The sequence below is a fragment of the Bubalus kerabau genome, chromosome 4 (assembly GCF_029407905.1).
Source record: "Bubalus kerabau isolate K-KA32 ecotype Philippines breed swamp buffalo chromosome 4, PCC_UOA_SB_1v2, whole genome shotgun sequence".
In the NCBI taxonomy this organism is placed as follows: domain Eukaryota; kingdom Metazoa; phylum Chordata; class Mammalia; order Artiodactyla; family Bovidae; genus Bubalus; species Bubalus kerabau.
The window spans coordinates 54,079,943-54,094,466 of NC_073627.1; the positions used below are offsets into that span (position 1 = coordinate 54,079,943).

General features: G+C 45.5%; 1 long non-coding RNA gene across 1 annotated transcript; it reads left to right on the forward strand.

The window, feature by feature from the left end:
• The first annotated feature begins 614 nt into the window (after positions 1 to 614).
• On the forward strand, positions 615 to 7,376 carry LOC129649717 (uncharacterized). Its single transcript, XR_008713226.1, has 3 exons — positions 615 to 723; positions 5,700 to 5,828; positions 7,212 to 7,376. It is a non-coding gene; the product is annotated as an uncharacterized LOC129649717 (long non-coding RNA).
• Positions 7,377 to 14,524: the final 7,148 nt, after the last annotated feature.

Below are 14,524 nucleotides of genomic sequence, written 5' to 3' on the forward strand. Positions count from 1 at the left end.
TCAGTTTGGAAAGATGAAAATGTTCTAGAGATAGATGGGTGTGATGGTTGTACAACAATGTGAATGGACTTATTGCTACTGAATTGTACACTTACAAATTGTTAAAATGATAAATGTATATTATGTATATTTTGTCCCAATGGCACAAAAACAATGAACCTTTCACCCATCAGCCAGAGAGCAAGCCCTCCATCTCAAGGGATCTCAACCTCACTGGCTCTAAGGAGATTTCTTGGAAATGTTTGAAGTGAAGTGAAGGGAAGTCGCTCAGTCGTGTCCCACTCTTTGAGACCCCATGGACTGTAGCCTACCAGGCTCCTCCCTCCATGGGATTCTCCAGGAAATGTTTAGTAAAGTAAACAAACAGTTTAACCCTTGACTGAGTTTACTTTTGGACATAAATCAGACTCATAGGGGCTAATAAATGGATTACATATCAATTAGCCATGCAAAAAAACTTAAGATTGCAACATGGTAACAGGCTTTACCAGTTAAGCAGTTTTCCTATCTTTAAATCAGGGCTTTTCAAACTTGCATGTACATGGGAATCACCAAGGCATCTGGTTAATAATGCAGATTCTGAGTCAGGTTTGAGGTGGAGCTTGAGATTCTATTTGTCTAACCGGCTCCCAGGAGATGCAGATTCTTTTAGGCCAGGAGTCTCATTTAAGCAGCAAGAGTGTAGACCTCTCTTCAGTGAAGATTCCTGTCCACACCTTAGAGGTAACAGTCTCTCTGATAAGAATTATTTCTGGAATCTTGTCAGTCTTTTGCCAACAAAGGCTCAGGCATCTCCAAGTCCTTTTCCTCTAGCCCGAGCATGAACAAATCATATATCGTGTCCTTATCCTTTAGGTACGGGCCAGATCAGCCGCGATGTCCAAAAGCAGGCTTGTGGGGAGGACTGAAGGAAGGAAGAAGGACGGAAGGGCGGGAGGGAGGGAGCAAGGGAGAGAGGAAGAAAGGAGAGAAGAGAGGAAGGGGGTGAGGACAGAAAGAGTGGTAAGAAAAATGTCAAAATCAGACTTGCTTTAAAGTCCTCTATAAGGAAAAAAAAAAGTCCTCTTTAAGAATCCTTTGGTGGCTCTGTTGCTTTCAAGCTAAAAGTTCAGATTTCTTCTAAGGGCTTCTAGTGGCCTGATGAAATTCTTGTCCAGCTCTCCCAGCTCATCCCTTAGCATTGCCTCCATGTAGTCTATGTCTAACAGAACCATAATAAATTCTGTTCTTCTTTGCCTTAATATACCTGATAGCTCAGGTGGTAAAGAATCTGCCTGCAATGCAGGAGACCCTGGTTCGATCCCTGGTTGGGAAGATCCCCTGGATAAGGGAAAGGCTACCCACTCCAGTATTTTGGCCTGGAGAGTTCCAGGACTGTATAGTCCACGGGGGTCACAGAGAGTCGGCCATGAATGAGCGACTCTCACTTTCACTTGCCTTTACAGCTGATCTCCCCATGATCTGGAACCTTACCCTCTCCTTACATCACTTAGCCCAGGTGTGATCTCTTCTGGAAAGATTTCTCTAACCATGTCGCCACTCTCATTTCGCACCCTCTGAGTGAGATAGTCCTTCTTTGTCTTCAATTGCATACAGTGTTATCAGAGCACTTCACAGTATATTAGAATTGTATTCCCTTCTCTACATCCTCCTACCCCAACTCCACTGGACCGTGACTTCTTTGAGAGATGGGAAGATGTCTTTTGTCCCTAACACGGTGTCTACAGCATACAAAGTACTCAAACAGAGTTTGTTGAAAGAATGAGCAAATGCAGAACGGTAACATTGTGTGACATTTGATGAAGACATTGCTTAGTTCCTCAAACACCATGAAGCTGCCCTCAGAATGACTTTGCTGAGGGTCAAATACATTGACACCAATTTCTGTGTTCCAGCAACTGCTACTGAACTCCCCGATTCTGATAAATTATACTTCCCCAGCTTCTTCATTTGATAGTATTAACCCTGTATCTTCTCTGCAAGACCAAATGCCAAGATATACTTCACAAGGGGATAATAGAACTTTTAATGGAATTTGGGGGAAGGCTAGAATCTCTTTGAATATTAATATGCTAGTTGTACTCTTTTTTAAATTGAAATACAGTCGATTTACAATCACACAATTGCACTCATCTCACACGCTAGTAAAGTAATGCTCAAAATTCTCCAGGCCAGGCTTCACCAATACGTGAACCGTGAACTTCCAGATGTTCAAGCTGGTTTTAGAAAAGGCAGAGGAACCAGAGATCAAATTGCCAACATCTGCTGGATCATGGAATAAGCAAGAGAGTTCCAGAAAAACATCCATTTCTGCTTTATTGACTATGCCAAAGCCTTTGACTGTGTGGATCACAATAAACTGCGGAAAATTCTGAAAGAGATGGGAATACCAGACCACCTGAGCTGCCTCTTGAGAAATCTATATGCAGATCAGGAAGCAACTGTTAGAACTGGACATGGAACAACAGACTGGTTCCAAATAGGAAAAGGAGTACGTCAAGGCTGTATATTGTCACCCTGCTTATTTAACTTATATGCAGAGTACATCATGAGAAACGCTGGACTGGAGGAAGCACAAGCTGGAATCAAGATTGCCGGGAGAAATATCAATAACCTCAGATATGCAGATGACACCACCCTTATGGCAGAAAATGAAGAGGAACTAAAAAGCCTCTTGATGAAGTTGAAAGAGGAGAGTGAAAAAGTTGGCTTCAAGCTCAACATTCAGAAAACTAAGATCATGGCATCCGGTCCCATCACTTCATGGCAAATAGATGGGGAAACAGTGGAAACAGTGTCAGACTTTGTTTTTCTGGGCTCCAAAATCACTGCAGATGATGACTGCAGCCATGAAATTAAAAAGACACTTGCTCCTGGGAAGAAAAGCTATGACCAACCTAGACAGCATATTCAAAAGCAGAGACATTACTTTGCCAACAAAGGTCCATCTAGTCAAGGCTATGGTTTTTCCAGTGGTCATGTATGGATGTGTGAGTTGGACTATAAAGAAAGCTGAGCACCGAAGAATTGATGCTTTTGAACTGTGATGTTGGAGAAGACTCTTGAGAGTCCCTTGGACTGCAAGGAGATCCAACCAGCCCATCCTAAAGGAAATCAGTCCTGAATATTCATTGGAAGGACTGATGCTGAAGCTGAAACTGCAATATTTTGGCCACTTGATGCGAAGAGCTGACTCATTTGAAAAGACCCTGATGCTGGGAAAAATTGAGGGCAGGAGGAGAATGGGACGACAGAGGATGAGATGGTTGGATGGCATCACTGACTCAATGGACATGGGTTTGGGTGGACTCTGGGAGTTGGTGATGGACAGGGAGGCCTGGGGTGCTGCGGTTCATGGGGTCATAAAGAGTCAGACACGACTGAGCAACTGAACTGAACTGATTTACAATATTATATTAGTTTCAGGTGTACAAAACAGTGATCAACATTTTTATAGATTACACTCCATTTAAAGTTATTACAAAATAAGGGCTCAGTTTCCCTGTGCTGTACAATATATCCTTGTTGCTTATTTATTTTATACATAGTAGTTTGTCAGCTGTACTGTTTTATTGCCCATTTGATCCTAAAATAAGTCTTCAAAATTGCAGTGACTTCAAACTTGAGGTCTCTGGGCATCTAGCTTTTACTAGCAATTTCCAAACTGGTATGTCTTTGTATGTTTCTGTAGATTTTTACGTAGGTGCTGCTGCTGCTGCTGCTAAGTCGCTTCAGTCGTGTCCGACTCTGTGCGACCCCATAGACGGCAGCCCACCAGGCTCCCCCGTCCCTGGGATTCTCCAGACAAGAACACTGGAGTGGGTTGCCATTTCCTTCTCCAATGCATGAAAGTGAAAAGTGAAAGTGAAGTCGCTCAGTCGAGTCCGACTCTTAGCGACCCCATGGACTGCAGCCTACCAGGCTTCTCTGTCCATGGGATTTTCCAGGCAAGAGTACTGGAGTAGGGTGCCATTGCCTTCTCCAGATACTGCTTGCTTTACGCAAAGTACTATGTTAAGGGTTTGGGGGACTCTCAAACTACTAATGTCAAAAACTTTGCCGGCCAGTGGTCTGATCTGTGCCGTCTAATTCCATAGCCTCAGCACCTATCTAAATCTTAATCCATCTCTAGGCTCAACTCTGGACAGATATTTCTAACAGCACATGGGGCTTGCCCATCTGAATGTCACGTGGGCATCTTAAAGGCAGTATGTCATTTTTCTTCCCAACCTGTTCTTCTTTTACCTACTGTACTTAATGGAACCCTCATTTCCTCAGCTGTCCTGGCTACTGACTCTTAACTTCTTAAGTCATCCTTAACTTCTGCCTTTCCCACATCATCTCCCGTCAGTCAATCATTAGGTCTTATTGGTTGCATCAATCTCTCACGTCTTCCCTGAACCCATTCTGTTCCCTTTGTTTCAGCTATCAAGACCTTGTCACTTCTCACCTCCCTGTTGATTTACTGCCTGTTGATTCAGGTGTTGAAATACCTCCCTGTTGATTTCTTTGCCTCCAATCCCTCCCCACAATAACTCTTCCTTCAGACAGCTGACAGAACGTCTTTTTAAAGCCCAAACCTAATATTGTCCTTCTTTTACGTAAAGTCCTTCAACAAATTCCTTTTATCTGTAAAAATAAAGTCCAATGCCCACAGCAAGATCTATGTATGAAGCTCTGGTGACTTATCTCTTACCCTCACCTACCTTTTTAACCTCCTCTTCTGACACTCTCCCTACATACTTCAAGATCTTTCCATACCAAACTATTTACCATTTTCTCACACACCATGCTGGCTCCTCCCTTAACAGATTTTCCAGATAATCTGCAATTTCAGCCTAGAAAACTCCTGTTATCTTCAAGTTCAAATGTCGCCTCCTTTGTAAAGACTTCACCTCCAAGCACTCAGTACATGCTTCTGTTATGGCATCTTTCCTGTTATAATTATTATTTCATATGCCTCTTCCCTGAGCTCCTAGAAGGTAGGGACCATGTCTCACTCTGTTTTGTATCCTGGTCTTCGACACTGTACTTGATGCATAACAAGCCTTCCATAAATCTTCAATGAGAGTCTGACCAAATAATTGAGTGAATAAATAAGGGACTGTGACAGATTCAGAATAAGAACGATAAGAAATGTGCAAATAAACTCTTGCGGTTTAGTGTTCAAAGGACTGAATCACATTCATTTGGGAGACCAAAAAAGACTTTCATTGATTACAATCTTTCAATGTAACCCTATTTATTCGTTTCTATCTTAAACCAAGATTCACTTAAATCTGGCCATGGTCCCCTCCATCTCCAACATCTGACCCCAAATGAAATTAGTTTTACTGCAATCTGTCTCTGGTATAAAAGGAGGTCTTTAGTTCATTTTATGCAGGACATAGTAATCTGGTTTCTTATAATAATGTACCTATGTACAAATGGAGATTCCTTCTTTCTTCCAAAAAAAAGACTGAAGTGGCAGCCTTGATTATGTGTTCTTACTGTAACTTCTTGTATAGAAAGTACCCATTAAATATTTGTTGAATGAAGAGGTGAAGGATTGCTCAGGCCTGCTGGTACTCTTGAGTTACTTGGCAAGTACTATGACCTCTTGAGACGTAGCTGGGTACTTAGTAATCTTCCTACCCTGCATGTCTGATGGCATTTCTGTCTGTTTTCAGCTCATTTAGGTTACATATTCTTTTACACAGATCTTTTGAACCTTGCACATTGACAAACGCGCTTCCCAGGTGGCAGTAATGGTAAAGAACAAGCCTGCTGATGCAGAAGACATGAGACTCGGGTTCGATCCCTGGGTCAGGAAGATCCCCTGGAGGAGGGTATGGCAACCCACTCTAGTATTCTTGCCTGGAGAATCCTGTGGACCAAGGAGCCTGGCTGGCTACAGTCCATGAGGTCGCAAAGAGTCAGACACGACTGAAGTGACTTAGCACGCATGCACACACCCACTGACAAAGAACACTGAAGGCCTGTGTATCTTCAGGGCTCATGTCTCCTGTGGTCCCAGTCTGCCCCAGTGTGGTTAATGTTTAACCCCTAACTGCTGGCCGAATGTCCATAAGTCAGAAAGAGTAGCAAACACAGGCCAACTTAGCTTCGGTTTATTTAGCGACAGGCTCTGTGTGGCTCTCACCTTGGCCCTCTCAAGCACCTTAGCCTCCTTTCCAGAAAGAAAGGAGGGATCACAGAGCAGAAGAATCCAATAGAAGGGGCAGTTCCTGAGGGGCCAGATCAAGAAGCACAGTCTGCTAACCTCCATGACTTGAGGGCCCGCTGTGCCAAGGAGCCCTGCACAGAAATGGCAATCCATATTTCTGATTCTGAGGCTTGTGCTCGACCGCCCAGGTGAAAATGCGATATCTGTGTTTTCTGTGAGCTGAAGTGTACCCTCGGAGCAGAATTACTTTACTTATTGCCTTTTCCTTCTATCACGGACAGTTATTGGTTGTTGCCTCTTCCTGAGACCTGTCCCCCAATTTTTCTTTCTTTTTCTTCTTCAGTTTTCTTTTTATCTTTATACCCACAGCTGTAGGAAGGGAGGGCACAGCCTAAAGCTCTCCCTAGGGCTGTCCCCTCCCATACTGCCTCCAGGAAGGTCCTGGGCCCATCCCATCTGTAGGTGGGCCCTCCCACACCTCCAGGGGCCCAAGGCAAGGCCTCAGGAGCCCCCAAAGCCACACTCACTATGACTGTGGGGGTGCTCTGCTCCCAGCTGCCTGGACACCCACCATGCCCCACACCCCACAGTTCTTCACCCTGGGTGCCCGGCCGCACTGAGGGTCCCTGAATTTCAGTGAGTTTAAGCCCATCAGTACATAAGTGCATTCGTTACACTGGGCCTCAGTCACTGCTTCAGGAATGGCCTGCTCCCCAGTTGGCACCAGTGGTAAAGAACCCGCCTGCCAATGCAGGAGATGTAAGAGACCAGGGTTTGATCCCTAGGTTGGGAAGATCTCCTGGAGGAGGGCATGGCAACCCACTCCAGTATTTTTGTCTGGAGAATCCCATGGACAGAGGAGCCTGGGGGGCTACGGTCCACAGGGTCGTAAAGAGCTGAAATGACACAACTGAAATGATTTAGCACGCACGCACATGACCTAGAATGGTCTCATCAGAGTGGACCTCCAGAGTGTGTAGGGAATTTTGGGACTTGGATTCTTCTTAGCTCAAATGGTAAATGGTATGTCTTATTTCCGCTGCAGCCATTGTGGAAGCTGCCAGAAGAGGGGAAGGGTTGCATCGTGTGGCCACAAATGAATGGATCTCACCCAGGGAAAGCAGACCAAGCAATGGAACCTGTTGTTTGAGTCCTGGACCAAATTGTGCCTGCCTCCCCAGTGAGCCAATAAATTTTCTTTATTGCTTAAGCTTTTCTGAGGTTGTTTTATTTCACTTGGAACATTAAATTTTCTGATACACACTAGCTAAATTATAAACTGTGTGATAACAGATGGTCCATCTTGATCACCCCTGGCACATAGTAGGCATTCAATGAACAAGTTCTGAATGGACACATTTCAACTCCAAGGAATACATGTAAACTCTCCTTTATGCATTTGAATTCAGTGATGTGTAGGGAAGTAGTGATGTGGATCTAGATGCCAGGATCTCACCCCAACACAAAGCTTTTTCTAACCACAAGGAGGTCTCCAGTCAATGTTGAGGTCTTTGAGGAGGCTCCCAAGTAGTAGTCACCCCCTTTTCTCTGCAGATTTTAAAATCAATCAGAGATAAGACAGCAGTAAGCTAGACAAGGACCAACAATGCCCTTTATCACTAGTACAGCTGATATTCAGAAAAAAGTGTTAGCCGCTCAGTCCTGTGACCCCATGGACTGTAGCTCACCAGGCTCCTCTGTCCATGAAATTCTCCAGGCAAGAATACTGGAGTGGGTTGTCATTCCCTTCTCCAAGGGATCTTCCCAAATCAGGGATTGAACTCACATCTGCTCCATTACAGGCAGATTCTTTACCATCTGAGCCACCAGAGAAGCCTTATATTGTCAGGCCAGTGAACATTGAAAAAGCAAAAGAGTTCCAGAAAAACATCTACTTCCGCTTTATTGACTATGCCAAAGACTTTGACTGTGTGGATCACAACAAATTGTGGAAAATTCTTCAAGAGATGGGAATACCAGACCACATTTCCTGCCTCCTCAGAAATCTGTATGCAGGAAGAAGCAACAGTTAGAACTGGACATGGAAAAACAGACTGGTTCCAAATCGGGAAAGGAGTATGTCAAGGCTGTATATTGTCACCCTGCTTATTTAACTTATATGCAGAGTACATCATGACAAATGCCAGGCTGGATGAAGCACACGCTGGAATCAAGATTGCCGGGAGAAATATCAATAACCTCAGATATGCAGATGACAACACCCTTACGGCAGAAAGCAAAGAAGAACTGAAGAGCCTCTTGATGAAAGTAAAAGAGGAGAGTGAAAAAGTTGGCTTAAAACCCAACATTCAGAAAACTAAGATCATGGCATCTGGTCCCATCACTTCATGACAAATAGATGGGGAAACAGTGATAGACTATCTTTTTGGGCTCCAAAATCACTGCAGATGGTGACTGTAGCCATGAAATCAGAAGACGCATACTTCTTGGAAGAGAAGTTATGACCAAGCTAGATAGCATATTAAAAAGCAGAGACATTACTTTGCCAACAAAGGTCCGTTTAGTCAAGGCTATGGTTTTTCCAGTAGTCATGTATGGATGTGAGAGTTGGACTGTGAAGAAAGCTGAGCGCCAAAGAATTGATTCTTTTGAACTGTGGTGTTGGAGAAGACTCCTAAGAGCCGCTCGGACTGCAAGGAGATCCAATCAGTCCATCCTAAAGGAAATCAGTCCTGAATATTCATTGGAAGGACTGATGCTGAAGCTGAAACTCCAGTTCTTTGGCCACCTGATGTGAAGAACTGACTCATTTGAAAAGACCCTGATGCTGGGAAAGATTGAAGGTGGGAGGAGAAGGGGACGACAGAGGATGAGATGGTTGGATGGCATCACCAACTCAATGAATATGAGTTTGAGTAAGCTCTGGGAGTTGGTGATGGTCAGGGAGGCCTGGCATGCTGCAGTCCATGGGGTCGCAAAGAGTCGGACACGATTGAGCGACTGAACTGAACTGAATTGTACTGAACTGTACTGAACCCAGTACTCAAACTCAGAATCTGACAGATCTGGCCACTTAGCAATGGACAGGTGGGCCAGAACGGGCCTACCCTTCCCACCGTGCAGGAGCAGTGTGAACTCTCAAGAGGAAAGGAAGAGAGGCACAGACTTTCCTGGGAAAATGCAACAGTCCTATTAAACCACTCTTCCTTCCCAGGTAAGCAAGAGGGAGTGAGTGTTAATTAGGCTTCTTTCACCAGGAAGCAAACAGCAAGAGTAGAAAGAAGATATCCCCCAACCCCCAACACACATCAAGTGTGATTTGATCAGGTCAGTTGATTTCGCTCTGTTTTCAATCAAAATGGATTCTTTTTCAAAGTGATGAAATTTGTTTGCTGTTTAAAATATCCTTCTCCATGAAATTAACTCACACACCACCGTAACATAAGGCCCCCAGAGGAGCTGGAGATCTTCATTAAAAATCATGCAAAGTTCAGAGGAAGAACCAAGAATTCACGATAAAAGGACGTAGTTGAGGGCACTGGATGGCAATCCTCCTTGCTCCTGCGCACCAGGCCCATCAAAGGCGTCGCAAGAGCCCTGAAATCTCACACGCTTCCTACGCCGACTGTCAGTTTCTTTCTCGCTGAGCTCAGAGCCACACGGTGCCTATTAGTCACTGGAGAGCAGAGCCAAGGTTTAACTCCTTGATGATGTAGGGGAAACAGCGTTTCAAATTGGATTCCAGGAAATCTAGGGAAGTATTAGACAGGAAGTCTCGTACAGCGTTCCCAATTTGCCCAACGTCAAGGCTGGAGCTGGAAGCATTTTTTGAAACAATTAGTCAGTTCAGCAATGGGACTGCACATGGTTTTCATTTTATTCACCAGGGCACTCTTTCCAGATCCAGGTTTTTTGGGGGGTTTTTGTGTTTGTTTTTTACAGTAAACATTTACCATTCACACTTCAAGAGGCTTTCCCCAGAAAACCATTGTTTATAATTTTGAAGTTTCATAGGCAAATTATCATATCAACGGGACAATAATAATTCCCCACATTAGCTAATCATACATGTCAAATTCACCAGGTTTCACTAAAGACTGTGGGGTTGGCTCTTTAATGTGACTCTGAGCACAGTGAGGACCAGAATGCCCTGAACCCAGCATGGATGTCCTCTGGTCTGGCTGCTAAGACAAAGCTTTGATCTCATCTTGAGAGGCTCCCGGGCGGACTTCTTGCTGGAGGTCAGGAAATAGGCTTCCCTGGTCAGTCCTGGGAGAGAACCCATGCTGACAGTGGAAACCCAGATTGAAACAATGTGTTCCCAACCTCTCTCCTCAAATGCAAAGCTCTTTTCTCATCTATTGTCTGCTCCTATTTTTACCATGAAAAGCTCTCCAATGTCATTTTAGCTATCAATAATTGGCAGTGAGTTTTTGCAATTAACAGCTGCCCAGAATCAATTTCAATGAGCTACACAGAAAAATCATTGCCAAAAAAGCCCATTTGGGGATTACTCAGCTGCTTACCTGTTCCTCAATCCTTTTCTTACCCCACACGTCATCTCCAGGAAGAACCTGAAACCTGAACCATGTGCCTAAAGGCCCAGATCTGAGTATGTGGTAGATATTTGAGAAATTCTCTGATCAATGTGTACCTAGAGGAAAGTAATGGGCAGTTCCACAAGGAGCTACTGTGTAATTCATAACAAAGAGCTGACTCATAACTCCTGTCTAATTTCAGACTAAAGACCCCAGGGAAAGATTTGGGTAAATAAGTTGGCCTTAAAGGAAAGCCACTGAGGATTATTTGTTCCTTCAAAGGAAAGCAATAAAGAATCGCCAACTGTGATGGGCACATCTCAAGCTTTGCTGGTTTATTTCCCTCATCAATAATACCAACGAGGGTCTTTTGGGAAGCTGAACTTCCCACCCACCACACCCAAGCCAACTGGAGACATAACTCAAAGCCTTGGTGAGTTTCTCAGCTTCGGAGGGAGCCAACCCTCTAAATGACACTTTCCAATGCTGAAGACCGCAGGGCTGCCAATCACTTGAGAACTAGGAGGCATATATTTTTAGAGACATTCCGTCATCTGGGCAGCCTCGAGTGGATTTTGTTTTTTTCTATCTCTCCTCAGTTCTTATCTGGTGGGCTTGGGGCAAGAAACCCTCCAACAGCAGCAACCTGGGAGGAAGTGCTTGCTAAGGCAAGAGGTCGAGCAAGAGGGAGCCAGAGGTACACAAGCTTCGGGAACCCTCAGCTGCTCAGTCTAAGACTCTCCTTCCTGATTCCACCTAGATCTTCTTTAAATCAGCCTCAGCCCAGGGGTTATCCTGGGGCCTGGTGTTTACAGCCAAGCCCCAGATAACAGAACCATGGAGATGCCACCCTGGTTTCTATACTGACCAGGTGGTCAAGGATCAGCCCCTGGGCCCAAGGACAACCTGTATTGATTCTTCGCTGCAAACGCCAGAATGCCTTCGCCTCCAAGACGTCGACCCTATTGTGGGAAAAAAAAACAGCCGCAGTTGCTATTTACACCCTGAACTGCAAGCTGGGTAAAAATAGCTCTAGCAGCTTGGTCCAGCTTTAAACCCCGCTACAGAAAGACATTATTTTTGGAAGAGAAGATTTTCCTCCCCACCCACAGATCTGAAAACGGTCACCTCCCCGGAGGAGAAGAGGAGAGACAAGCCCACACAAAGGTGAAACGTAGCCCCCTTCTCCACCCCTCCTGCTGGGGACAGCAAGAGCCAGATTAGAAATTCTCTTCCTCCCCTAGCAGCCAGGTCAGGCCCGGCACAGACCTGCGGGTGACCTAGTTCAAGGTACAGTGGAAATTAATTAACTTTGACTACAGTGAGAGGAGGTGGCTGTCTGAATCTGGGTGCTGACACCATCTTGCTGACTATTATGGCTGGTAGGCTACTTGTTTGCCTTTCCAAAAAAAGGAAGAAAACAGAATTGACCGACAGAGTCTATAAGGCTTCCCCGGTGGCTCCGTGGGAAAGAATCTGCTTGTCAATGCAGGAGACACAGGTTTGATCCCTGATCCAGGAAGATCCCCCATGTCAAGGAGCAACAAAGCGTGCACGACAACTATTGAGCCTGTGCTCTAAAGCCTGGGAGCCACACCTACTGAGCCCACGCACTGCAGCTTCTGAAGCTCGCATGCCCTAAAGCCCATGCTCTGCGACAGGAAAAGCCACCGTAAAGAGAAACCTGCGCACTGCAATAAAGACCCAGCGCAGCCAAAAAAAAAAAAAAGAGAGTACATAAGACCCCAAAAGAACAGCTCAGATGATCTACTGCCTGAGAGCTTGGAAATTATCAGGCTTGGTCTGGTCCCACCTCTGTATCTGGGGCCCCTGACAGCTGGCGGCTGAAACTCTTCCCTCACGTATTTGCAAGCGCTTAGGGCCTGGTGTTTGGGATCCTGGAATTTCCTTCAGGTTCAGGAAGTAGTTTATATGACAATCAGTGGAAGGAAAGTCACTTCTCTCTTTTCTGTGAAAAGGTATTTGGTAGATGCACGTAAGTATGTAGATTATGACACCTTTGTAACTCTCAAGAGCTAGATATATATGGATAGTTTCTAGGATACATGAAAAACAGCAGAGAAAAACACCAGATCCATGATGTCATTCAATTGTCCTATCATTTGAAAGTACCCAGAACTGAGGTCAATAGGTGCTTAATAAATATTTTTAGGAAGGAAGGGAAAGAAATCTCCCACATCCGATCTGCATCTGAACCTCCTTCTTCAGAGATCCAGGAACCAAAACAAATTTTCTACCCTGAAACATGCCTAGGCATGCCTAACCAACAAAAAGAAGGGTGACAAGATTGTAACACGTCAGTCCCCCACTTCTCAGCACCTCCCAGCAACACACGTACAGACCTCTACCACCTTGACTTCGGTGTCAGTACTGGGGTAGCTACAGGCGTAGGGAGATGGCGGGGTCAAGGTAGAAGAAGCCGAAAAGAGGGGGGTATGCTTTGAGGGTATGCAGGAAGCCTGGCTCTCCCCCGGCCTCAGACAGACCCAAGTTTTAGTGCTATTTTGTCACCCACTGTGTGGCCAAGTCACTTACCTTTCTGAATCTCATTTTTTCCCTCTGAGAAGAGGGGTGATAACACCCCATCGTGGGGGTTGGTGCAGACTAAATGCGGCAGCATACGCAGATCGCTTGCGCGTTCAGTGCCTGGTTCAGAGTGAGGGATATGCCGAACGCAGCATCCATGGCATGCCATGGCTAGATTGGTTTTTTGGGTTTTTTTGGCTGTGCCGTGTGGCATGCAGGAGTTTTCGTTTCCTGACCAAGGATGGAACCCGTGTTCCCTGCTATGGAAGCTTTGAATCTGGACCGCCGGGGAAGTGCCCATGGCCAGATTTTGGAATGTATCCTGTTTCCAGCATCCAGAGGCTGACAAATTCTACTAAATGTCAAAAATCTTAACTCCCTGAAAAAGGCATTCCCTCAACAAATTACCGAAAACTTTCTTCCGCATTATTAGGCCCTTTTGCATCATGCCCTTCATTCTCCCCTTGCACCTTTCTGTAACACCCACTTCCCCAAGCCTTATCAAGCAGCCAGAAATAGAATCTCCCTACTCTGACATCTCTGCCAGTGGGAAGGGCTGGCCAGCCAAGCGGCTGGGTCAGCACCGGCTTGTCAGTTGAGGGAGACCACAGAAATATAGCCCCAGCACCTTTCCAAGTCTCACTGACTGATGACATAGCTATTTAAGCTATGTGTTCTCAGGGCTCCAAGACTCCCCAAGGACCTGGGAAAGACGGCTGGATATTCTTTTGATCAGGACCGCTTCGGGTTTCTATTTCCAAAGTTGAGAAAGCCAGATAGTGCTGACTGCGGCCCAGGAATGAAAAGAGCTCAGGCCTCTCTTTTTCTCTCTCTCACTGACCTGTGTCCGAGGACTGTGGGCCAAGGTGGCCAGGCTCTTCCCTCCAGTCTAAGTCCGCTCCCTCCTTAGTCAGCTTTCCTCGCCTCCCTATTAATAGCCACTGCTTTGACTGGCTCCTCTCGCAGTCTGATTACAGTTTAATAAGACATCTTGAATAAGGAAGCGGCAGACTTCCTGGACTGCCGAGGGCCGGGAGAGTTCAGGTTCCCTCCCAGAAGGTAGAGGCAAGGTCTCACCTGCAGAAGGACAGAGGCCCAAGTGACCGAGTCACTGGTCCCAGAAACCAGACACTGCTCTGGGGTTTCTGTCTTGCTGAACTGCCTCTGGTTTAGGGCAGGAGACAATCACCCAGGCTACCTTGCATTTTATTGAAGTCTTTATTCCCATGGATATCCCTGGGCAGGACTGAAAAAGTGTGGTTCTTATTCAATGATACAGTAGCAGTAGCTACTCTATCAAAAGTAGCTCGAA